This window comes from Schistocerca serialis, chromosome 2 (genome assembly GCF_023864345.2).
Source record: "Schistocerca serialis cubense isolate TAMUIC-IGC-003099 chromosome 2, iqSchSeri2.2, whole genome shotgun sequence".
Taxonomy (NCBI): Eukaryota; Metazoa; Arthropoda; class Insecta; order Orthoptera; family Acrididae; genus Schistocerca; species Schistocerca serialis.
The window spans coordinates 745,476,897-745,488,953 of NC_064639.1; the positions used below are offsets into that span (position 1 = coordinate 745,476,897).

General features: G+C 43.5%; 1 protein-coding gene across 2 annotated transcripts in view; it reads left to right on the forward strand.

The window, feature by feature from the left end:
• The first annotated feature begins 1,137 nt into the window (after window positions 1–1,137).
• Window positions 1,138–12,057, forward strand: part of LOC126457950 (sodium-dependent nutrient amino acid transporter 1-like) — a 225,461-nt gene continuing 214,541 nt past the window's right edge. For both annotated transcript variants that reach the window (XM_050094681.1, XM_050094682.1), the window contains exon 1: window positions 1,138–1,248. The gene's annotated coding sequence lies outside the window, so the exon portion shown is untranslated. The remainder of the gene's footprint in view (window positions 1,249–12,057) is intronic.

The following is a 12,057-nucleotide window of genomic DNA, read 5'->3' on the forward strand; positions in this document are numbered from 1 at the left end:
TTGCTGCGCAAGGTATAACTTCTCAACAGTTTTGTGTTTTAACTCCTTGTGGATGTAAGCAACGAAGTAAGGTTTGTTGTGACAATAAGAATGAATTTGGTGATTAAATTTTCATTTGATACTAACTAGCCGTCTACTGGAGACTCTACTAAAATGGTGCAGCAAAACGTAGTTATTGGCCTGCTTTGATCTGTTATCACATACATACAGCTTCCCGAGAAAAGTTTCCATCGCCAGAAAAGAGTAAATGTTGTTATAAAACACTATCTGAAAGCCGAATGATATCAGCTATTTTGTTATGTTAAATATTGTGCTAGTACCTTATACCTTCCTTATGTGATATTCAACTTAAGTTGGAGATATTCATTGTCCCTTTGCTGCATGTATTCCAATCTCTGTCTTCCTCTACACTTTTTACCCTCTATAGCTCCCTCTAGTACCATGACGGTAATTCAGTGATGTCTTAACAAATGTCCTACCACCCTGGCCGTTTTTCTTGTTAGTGTTTTCCATATAACTCTTTTTTCGACGATTCTCTGCAAAAGAGGCGCTCTGTATCGCCGTGTAGCTTGCCGTCCAGGTTTCGAGAGGGTGCGTTTCTGGATGAGGTATCGAATATATTGCTTCCCCCTACTTATACCTCCCGAGGAGATCACTAATGTAAAATTAGAGAGATTCGAGCTCGCACGGAGGATTTCCGGCAGTCGTTCTTCCCGCGAACCATACGCGACTGGAACAGGAAAGGGAGGTATAATGACAGTGGCACGTAAAGTGCCCTCCGCCACACACTGTTGGGTGGCTTGCGGAGTATAAATGTAGATGTAGATGTAGAAAATCATTCGAACGGAAGCCGTGGATGGTTCTTCTCACTATTATTTTGGGAGCTTCTCTTTAAATCACAAAGGAAGGGAGAAGTGTAGTGGTGCTTGAGCCACGCATTTGTTACGTCGTCCTCGAGGTAAAACTCGGAAGAGGGCTTGCAGCTGCCACGGCTCTTCCATACATCTTCCCGCAGAGCAGTGCTTTTCGCGGAGCAGGGTCACGTGCGGCCCACCGCGGCCCGTGCGTCATGCGCTCCCACCTGCGCGCCCCTGGCGTCCCCAGAGCCGGCGGCCGCCTTATAGCCGCCCGCTCCCGCGGAGTGGAGGCCACAGTGGCTCGACAACCACCGCCGTGTCGCCAGTCAGTCAGTCTGCAGCCGCAGCCCCTGGGAGAACGCCGCTCGCAGACACCTGCCGGCTCCTCCAGGTGAGTCGCCGCCGTCTCCTAGCAACGACGCTGTTTCTGCTGCAGCAGTCACCCCGGAGCTTCGCATTAAAACCAGCAGTGGGGTGAACAGTTATCTGTCGCTAAGATGTGTCGTGCGAGTGCGAAAATTGTGATAGGGTAAATAGATATGTATCTGAGTCTTGTCTTTGCGCTGTGTTGTTCGAGTGCGATATAAATATTGCATGTGACGAGTTTCAACTGTGTATCTGTCTGTAAATTATATTTGAAAAGCAGTTGCGATTTACAATTAGAACGGAGCTATTTCACGTACGTAATGAATTTGTAAAATTTTGAATACTGGACTTCAAAATTAAGTAAATTGATTTTCGTAAGCCTGTGGCTGGAGGCTGTAAGATCCGTGATCATATAATCGAGTAAATGGAAATAACAGAGTGCGTCAGTCAATATACAAATGTCATAACTTTTGATAGGTGGTTTAGGCTTGAAATCGTACAGATTACAGACACAGTCAAAAGCAAAGGTAAATTGGTGACTGACACTTTAAGCCATTCTCATTTCCTTATGAACTTTTTCTACGGTACAATATTTTTGTAACTATTTTGTGTTACATGTGAACGGGTAAGAAACGTCACATTACTGTTATAGATATCTTCCAGAGTTGTTAATACAGTAGTGAATCTCACTTCTAGCAAGAAAATTACGTTCAGGTAGAAAATATACACAGTCATTTGCGCATAAATTCTTCTAACAACTCATCAACTGAAAACTTTTTACTGTATAAACGAATTTCCGAAGCTGCGGGGGTGTATTTATGACACTGCTTCAAATATAGACTACAGAGAAATCATGTAATGTCTCTAATGAATTTGCACAATATTAGCTTGCATATCATAAAATTAAATAGTGACATCTGTGTTAGTTGCTTTGATCTTCCGCGTCTGTATGTGATCAGTTTAAATATCTTTGAGTGTCACACACTTGTTCTACGACACAGTTGTTGGTTTTTTGTTTGTGAGTCATATTTTTCAGTTCATAGCGACTATATTAGCAACAATGATGAATGCTAGAAACAGAAATATAAACTTAAAACGATGTACTCTTGAGGTACCTTGTTCAAGCAAAGCATGCTCTTTCAATAAATTAAAACGTTTCTGCATTTCCAAATTTTCACAGGACTTTGCAAATATACAAACTTAATCAAGCTTCAATAAAGCTGATTCACTTCTCGTTCCACCTTTTGTTCAGTTTACTTCACTTTGGTTAGTAGGTGTTGGTTAGTAGCAGTCCACCGATCACACTATGACCACGTTAATTGATCAAACAGTGCACATAATTCTTAGAAAATATTTCTCAAGTGGTTACATGCAGACCATGAACAGGTTCTTCAGTCTGTCAATGTGAGGCACAAGGAAGTATAATATGGAAAAAAATGCCTCTAATCTCTTAGCAATAAGCTTTCCTTTGATTATTTCACACCGTAGACTCTGCAGAGTAATAATTCGTGTGAACTTTGCTCATTCATCAAATTAAGCATAGGGCGGAGAGAAGACTGCATTGCGAGCAGCGTGGAGGAATAAACCCTTGTTGCAGAAGTATCGTTGGCATTTGATAGATTCTCGTTGCTCGTTTGGTGTTACTGTTAAAGTGCTTCAAGAAGTGTCAGGATTCATGTTATTACAGCCAGCAAATGTAAGGTCCCAAGAAGTTAGCTTTTCTAGATCTGTCAACAGAGTAGTGGAAACAATTGACTCTTCAAACCATTATGAAGCGCATGGCAGAGGGTACTTCCAACTGTGCAAGTTATTAGGACATCTTCCCGTTCCATCTATGTACTGACCGCTGGAAGACTAATTGCTCAAACGCCTCTGTGCGCGCTGCGATGAGTTTAGTGTAGTTCTTGCGACCCGTGCGAGAGCGATACCTACGGCTTGTAGTATTTCCCTAGATTAATCACTTGAAGCTGGGTCTTGAAACTATGTAAGTAGCCTTTTTCTGGAAAGCTTGCGTCATCTTACACCGTCTGTCAGGTCAATAGTTCAGTTTCTTCACTATCTTCATGACACTCTCCGATGAGTCAAAGAAACCTGTGACCATACCTGCTGCCCTTCTCTGTATACTTGCAATATCCACTGTTAGCCCTATTTGGGATGAGTCCCTAGACTTGAGCAGTGCTCTTAAATGGGTCTCAAGACTGTTTTATAAGCAATATCCTTTGCTGAATGACAGCATTTCCGTAATACTCTAACCGTTCATTTTCATATCCCTACAAATTATTACACCTAGGTACTTCAGATGCGTCGTTTATATTATAGGCATAGGAGACTAAGTGTATTCGTTTTTGAACTGCACAATTTTATGTTTTTGAACTGTCGAAGTAATTTCCCAAACTTAGCACCTCTTTGAAATTTTAACAAGATCAGAATGAATATTTTTGCATCTTTTTTTTTCAAATAGAAGTTCATTAAAGATAAGCACATCATCAGCGAAATGTCTTAGGTTGCTAGTAATATTGTCTGCAAGTTCATTAACACATAGCGTGAGCAGCAAGGGTCCCAACACACTTTCTTGGGGCACACCTGAAGTTGCTTCTTTATCTGTCTATGACTCTTCGTCCAAGATAACACGCTGTGTTCTTACTATCAAAAAATCCTCAAGCCAGTCACAAAGTTCGCTTGTTATCCCATACGATAGTATTTCCATAATAAGCGAAGGTGTATAACTATCTTAAATGATTTTTGGAATTCAAGAAGTGCTGCACCTGACTGACTTAATCCATGGTTCTCAGAATTTCATGTGAGGAAAGTGCGAATTGGGTTTTACGTGATCCATGTTTTCGGAATTCATATTGGTTGGTACGGAGCAGGTTATTCTGGTGGAGATATCCCATTACGTTTGAAATGGGAATTTGTACAAAGATTCATCAACAGATGGATGTCAGGGTTCTTGCATGGTAGTCTTGTGGATCACTTCTGACAATCCTCTTGTAGACAGGTGTGACCTATGGTTTCTTTCAGCACTGGGCATGGTATTTTGTTTGAGAGATGTCCATTAGATTATGGTTAACAGAGGAGATAACTCAGCCCCAAATTCAATACAGTCTCTGACAGGGATTCCATCAGGACGTGGAGTTTTGTGCAATTTCATCGATTTCATCTGTTTCTCTCTCTCACTCTCATTTTTTTCCTTTTTTTTTAATCAAATACATCCAAAATACTTTTCCTTCCGGTTTCTACCCTGTCCATGCTTCAGATTCACATGTAACGCTGTTCTCCACGGAAGTGCCTCCTTTGTCCTAGGATTACATTAGAGAATAAGAAATTTACTCTGTTGCTTAAAGCGCTCTACAAATGCCCCGGATGCTTATTACGTTCTTCGCTTCGGCCACAAGGTACTTTATATCTATTCCATTTGCAGCTCTGAATACTTCATTATTATCGTTCTTCGACTTCCCGATTTTCTCTAAACAAAAACTTGATATGAAATACTGAAATATTTTTACCGGTTGTGTGATGAGCGTTTGGTACACCCACGACCAACGATTGTTCCAAGAGAGATGGACTGTAGCTCTACATGCAGCGTTTGTATTCACCGTTGGTAACTAGTCGGGCTGCTCGGGCTTTACCAGTTATGTCTGTAGCGCAGGTTAACAGGAACTGCTCAAACTTGCCACTGGAAGGAGCAGAAGAGAGGTAAACGTAAAACCGCGAACCGAGGTTCGGGCATGTAAAGCAAACTAGAGAGGACGTTGCACGTATTAGATGTCTAAAGTTAGCGTAAAATATGGGTCGATCCAGAAGTCTACAAGAGGGAAACTGTATAACCTATGAGTTACTTCTTTTACGCTTTCCGATTCCTGCATTATTATGCTTCGCCAAAAGAAAGTATACATACCTAACACTCGACGTATTTTCAGGAATTTTGAGTATAGAACGTTTATTGAGATGACAGACAGAAAATTTGGAGAGTGAAGTTCATAAATATTCCTGCCTGCAAAGGAAAAGGAAAGAAAATAAAGGTGCAATTCTTCCGAATAAAGGACTTTGCTCATACTACACGGTCCCTTGCATTAATGTGTCCACCTGTCAAATGCCTGAATAACCACCCTTTTGAAGCGGGGAGGTGCTGCAAGCTGCCGACAGGATGCGCAGTCATGCCCACTGCAGTGCAGTGGCCAGCTGCTTTAGGTTTCTCGGGTATCGAAGTGGTCCCACAGATTCTAGATTGGGCATAAATCCAGGGAGTTTGGTGGTCAGAAGAGTACGGTAAGCTCGTCCTAGTGTTCTTCGAACCACGCGCGTACTCTAAGAGCTGTGTGACACGATGCATGGTCCTGTCGATAGATGCTATCGGGCTCAGGAGAAAACAAATAGCATGTAGGTTGAAGGATGGCCCCAAGGATTGCGGCATACTTGTGTTGTCACACTGTGCCTTCCAGAATGACGAGATCTCGTGAACGCCACGAAATCCTTCCCCAGACCATAATGGTCTTGAGGAGAGACTGTTGTACACCCTTAGTTCAGTGGGTGGTTAGTTGCTCACCAGTTGCACGTCATTCACCTGTACACATTTTCGCAGCTGTCGTTCAGTCCCGTCACCTATGGTCTGTGGTGCGTCGCAGTTGCCCCGGCGCTGCTTTTCATAGCGCTGTTTTGCCATCCATGGTACACTTTAAACATAGCGGCACGCGAACAGTTTACAAACTTACCCGTTTCAAAAATTCTTCCGCCCTTGGCCCAAAAGCCAATGATCATCCAGTCAAACAGCTTCGTTCCCACTTTACGACAGCGACTGTACTGTGTGGTACATCCCCGCGACGATCTTTACAGTATATACCCTCCACTGCTAGTGCTGTCACCCACCGTCTGTGAGTAGTTACTACAGGTTGATACTGAAAATAGGCGGTTGTCAATGGACCGTGTATGTTGTAGCTACTCTTCGGACTTGGTCTTAAGGAAAAGAAGTAGTTCATTGCCTTTTGTGGAAGTAGACTGCATGTAGGTTGGAAAATGCTTCAAAGCACGCTCGTGTTTGACAGCAGACTATCTTCTCGTCTCAGTATTGGCAGCCGTAAAACCACGACATTACCTGTGTGTGTCGCTAGTAACAGCAGTGTTGCGCTTTCGCTCACCGTCGGTTGTAACGGCAGTTTACTGCTCTCGGCGTGACCACCTGCGCCTTGCTGACGACGCATGTAATCACCAGAAGTTCACCATTGCTATAAGTACCCAGATGTATAAATCATGTGTGTTACTTGTAGAAATTCCTGTATGTGTTTTCAATACGATCACCATTAGCTCCCCTCGTTGGAAGGGTCCTTAGGAGGCAATTTGCCATTCTCCATCGGTAATGTCCATCTGTATACGACAATAATAAAATCATGGTGATGTAGCTTTTATTTTTTGGATGTTGAAATATAAGAAAATGAAAAAAAAGGATTAAATCTAGTTTTAGCACAGAGTCTACTCCCGTCTAAAAGCACCAAATGCGCCAACGAATGTTATGTAAAATCTCCAGAGCTGAGTGTTTATACGAACTGGACGCCAACCAGACTAGAGGCAGACATTTTTGCAATTTCATATACTTTTTCATTTACGCGCAGAACCTAGTTCCTATGAACACTTTAGTTACCCCGTATTGGAAACAGACTTCACCTTTTATAAAGCTGATGACGGACATTTAGAAAAAGAAAGTGTATACATGTTTAACGTTACTTTTTAACAGTAAGCGTAGGCCCGTTTCATTTACGGGTGTCAAGTACGCGAATATTTTGCAGTATAATTTCTACTTAACGTTTGTACATAAAAGAGCAATTATATGCATTGGAATCATTTTTTGATCTTCCTGTGACTTTTCACTCGCTTTGAATATGGGAGATATTCGCTCTAATCTATAAAATTTTCTTTACTATATCTTTAACTACCACCGTGTTGTGGAGAATGTGGCTAAATGAAGGGAGGTAGAAGGGTGAATGTTTGTTGTAAGAAACATTGTGGTATTCCCGTGTACTGGTGTGGGGTAATGTGACAAACGTTAATGATGAGGGATGGATGGAAACTTGAAACTTACTCGACATCTATGCGACTCGTCGTTCAGTTAGAAATGAACAACACGTTGGAAAATAAAGGCATGTAGTAATGGAGTATCTAATCTTTACCAGTTCTGTTATAAAAATTTAGAAAGATTAAATCTATGATTTATCCCTCCAAGAACCAAGTCCATATGAGTTTACGTACTGTTAATGCTACAGAGACAGCCTTGCCTAAAATAAATCTCCATTACATTATATGTAAGCTAAGTGTTGTACATTTAACGACGTGCACTGTTTTCAATATTTCGTTTTGTTGCAGAAAACAGATGTTACAGTCCGGCAGGTTGTAAGGTTAACTTTACGAATTACATATGATGGTCTCTTTCGCTTTCGTCAATGCATGACAATGTTTTGTCAGCTTGGGCCAGTTAATATCGTAAGAAATAGCTGAAAGAGCTTAAGTGGTTAGCTGTTCGTCCGATAGTGTCCAGTGGTCTCATTTGAGCTCTTTACAGCTTTACTGGTGACACAGATTTCTAGCCCGTAAACACCTCTGCCTCCAACATCGCCTGCCCCTGACCTAACGAGGCCGGCCGAAGTGGCCGTGCGGTTAAAGGCGCTGCAGTCTGGAACCGCAAGACCGCTACGGTCGCAGGTTCGAATCCTGCCTCGGGCATGGATGTTTTTGATGTCCTTAGGTTAGTTAGGTTTAACTAGTTCTAAGTTCTAGGGGACTAATGACCTCAGCAGTTGAGTCCCATAGTGCTCAGAGCCATTTTTTGACCTAACGAGACCATCGGCTCGTAGACGAGTCGATTAACTCCTATGCGCATGAAAAACAGTCTTAGACAGACAATGATTTGCCCGTTCCGATAAAAGAGTCAATAAACTTTACCTAGGATTTAATAAGTCGGTAATGCTCGTTTAAGGCGCCGTCCAGCTATGTCAAGCAATTGCCTTTCACAAATAAGGGAAGTCATGTTTCTCTTTCTAGCATTGTAAGTCATTTTGATAGATTCCTGTTAAGCTACACACTGTCTGTTCAAAAGTGTTCGGAGACCATTACGAAATTCTGGAATGAACCACTAGATGTCATTAGAAGCAGAACCGCCATTATAAAAGGAGGCAGACAGTATGGTGCCCTCGGCAGAGAAACAGTTACAGCAGAATTGCTGTGTCACGACAGTTCAGCGACTTCGAATGATACTTAGTCATTGTATGTCAACAGAGCAAAAAATCCACGAGATACATTTCAGCCTTCTAAAGCTGCTCAAGCTGGTGATGTGATTATGAAGTGTAAACATAAAAAAAAAAATCAGATGAAATCACTCGCGAGTTCCAAAGTGCTACCAGCCGTCCATCTGGCACAATGACTGTACGTAGGGAGTTAGCAAGAAGGGGGTAAGATGCCCGAGCAGTTCCTCATAATCACACATTTCTGTAGCCAGCTCTAAGAGACACTTGAGGTGGTGTGAAGAGTGATTCCAAGGGACAGTGGATACATGGAAACGAATGATTTGGAGTGATGAATCACGCTACATCCCGTGGCAATCCGCTGGAATGGTTCAAGTTTGGTGAATGCCTGATGAACGTTACGTGCCATAATGTGTAGTACGAACAGTGTATTGCGAAGGATGTGGTGTTACGGTGTGGCGGTGTTTCTCGTGGCTAGGGTGTGGCCCTCTTAAGCGCTCAAGAAAACATTAAATGTCGAAGAAAATGAACACAGCCTTGTGTACTGCATACAATTCGGAGACGATGATTGTATCAGTTTGTCAAAGTGCCCTGTCGTATAGCAGCACCTATAACTCAACGGTTTATGCACAGTAACATTCCTGAAGTGGAAGGTCCTGCCCGAGGTCTCGATCTGGGGTCAGTAGAAAATCTGTGGGATGAGTTAGAACGTCGACCTCGCTCCCGACCCTGGTGTCCCACATAGCTACCTTTCTCATTGAAAGAGACGCCCAGCAAGGTTCAAGCCGTTATAGAGGCGGAGGGTGGACACACTGCATATTACACTACTGGCCATTAAAATTGCTACACCAAGAAGAAATGCAGATGATAAACGGGTATTCATTGGACAAATATATTATACTAGAACTGACATGTGATTACATTTTCACGCAATTTGGGTGCATAGATCCTGAAAAATCAGTACCCAGAACAACCAACTCTGGCAGTGATACGGTGGTGGTGGTGGTTAGTGTTTAACGTCCCGTCGACAACGAGGTCATTAGAGACGGAGCGCAAGCTCGGGTTAGGGAAGGATTGGGAAGGAAATCGGCCGTGCTCTTTCAAAGGAACCATCCCGGCATTTGCCTGAAACGATTTAGGGAAATCACGGAAAACCTAAATCAGGATGGCTGGAGACGGGATTGAACCGTCGCCCTCCCGAATGCGAGTCCAGTGTGCTAACCACTGCGCCACCTCGCTCGGTGGCCTTGATACGCCTGGGCATTGAGTCAAACAGAGCTTGGATGGCGTGTACAGGTACAGCTGCCCATGCAGCTTCAACACGGTACCACAGTTCATCATAAGTAGTGACTGGCGTATTGAGACGAGCCAGTTGCTTGGCCACCATTGACCAGACGTTTTCAGTTGGTGACAGATCTTCAGAATGTGCTGGCCAGGGCAGCAGTCGAACATTTTCTGTATCCAGAAAGGCCCGTACAGGACCTGCAACATGCGGTCGTGCATTATCCCGCTGAAATGTAGAGTTTCGCAGGGATCGAATGAAGGTTAGAGCCACGGGTCGTAACACATCTGAAATGTAACGTCCACTGTTCAAAGTGCCGTCAATGCGAACAAGAGGTGACCGAGACCTGTAACCAATGGCACCCTATACCATCACGGTGGGTGATACGCCAGTATGGCGATGACGAATACACGCTTCCAATGTGCGTTCACCGCGATGTCGCAAAACACGGATGCGACCATCATCATGCTGTAAACGAAACCTGGAGTCATCCGAAAAAATGACGTTTTGTCATTCGTGCACCCAAGTTCGTCGTTGAGTACACCATCGCAGGCGCTCCTGTCTGTGATGCAGTGTCAAGGGTAACCGCAGCCATGGTCTCCGAGCTGATAGTCCATGCTGCTGCAAACGTCGTCGAACTGTTCGTGCAGATGGTTGTTGTCTTGCAAACGTCCCCATCTGTTGACTAAGGGATCGAGACATGGCTGCACGATCCGTAACAGCCATGCGGAAAAGATACCTGTCATCTCGACTGCTAGTGATACGAGGCCGTTGGTATCCAGCATGGCGTGCCGTATTACGCTCCAGAACCCACCGATTCCATATTCTGCTAACAGTCATTGGATCTCGACCAACGCGAGCAGCAATGTCGCGATACGATAAACCGCAATCGCGATAGGCTACGATCCGACCTTTATCAAAGTCGGAAACGTGATGGTATGCATTTCTCCTCCTTACACTAGGCATTACAACAACGTTTCACCAGCAACGCAAGTCAACTGCTGTTTTTGTATGATAAATCGGTTGGAAACTTTCCTCATGTCAGCATGTTGCAAGTGTCGCCACCGGCGCCAACCTTGTGTGAATGCTCTGAAATGCTAATCATTTGCATATCACAGCATCTTCTTCCTGTCGGTTAAATTTCGCGTCTGTAGCCGGTCATCTTCGTGGTGTAGCAATTTTAATGGCCAGTAGTGTAGATATGCACTTTAAATTTGGTGTTTAATAGTGAATAATTAGTTTAAGACATGTATAGCTTTGAAATAATGTTTGCGGTCTTTCACTATTTTCAAGCTGTGTAAAGAGCTGTAGGAACGGGAAGGACTTACGGTTCGAGTTTAATGTCTTGCCGGCGCGGCGGCGAGGACAATGGCGTGGAAAGTGATACGACGTGTCCATGTGTCAAGAATGTGTACAGCTTTCGATTGTAATAAGACATGAATCCACATAACCCCTAAATCAGCTTGGGTGGACTAAAGTATGAACCACACTCCTACGGAAAACAAAAACTACAGCATAATCTTTCCCGGTTTAATGGACCAGAGTAGGCTCCAGTACAGTCATATCTCGGAAACTACGAAATTCTCGAGAGAACAATTATTCATGGCTCACATTACTTTTTCGGGTAATAATAACGTGAAGTAAGATAATTTTTGCGGCTGGTGACGTAGTTTGACTGATAAAAATAACTCCGTCCGAATAGGTGCCGCGTTACTGACCGACCGCCACGTCATCCTCACCCTATAAGCGTCACAGGTTGCGGGTATGGCGACGCATGTGGTCAGCGGACAGCTCTCCCGGCCGTTGTCAGTTTTCGTGACCGGAGCCGCTGCTTCTCAGTCAAGTAGCTCCTCAAGTGGCCTCATTAGGACTGAGTGCACCCCGCTTGAAAACAGCCCTCGGTAGACCAGGACGGTCATCCATCCAAGCACTAGCCAAGCGCGACAGCACTTAACTTCGGTGATCTGACGAGAAACAATTTTACCACTGTGGCAAGGCTGCTGACTGGTGTGACGGATGGTCCAGTAAAAATAAAATTTTGTTTTCTATTTAGATGAAAGTTTCACCTTTGTGCTTCTGCATTACTTAAAACTATCGACTTAGTTACCTAGTACTATGAAAATTTTTTGTGCTTCAATTTCATTACTTAACTGTCCAAGAAGTGGCTTTTCAAAATCATTCATCGTCTATGAAATTGTGATTTCTATCTTCAATCTACCTATGTATCTAACTTCTATCTCGCATACATATACAAACTTAAGTCGCCTGCCACGTTTCTGTGTGTATGTCCAGGGTAAAGTCAGGAGCAACTGTAGCGATTTTG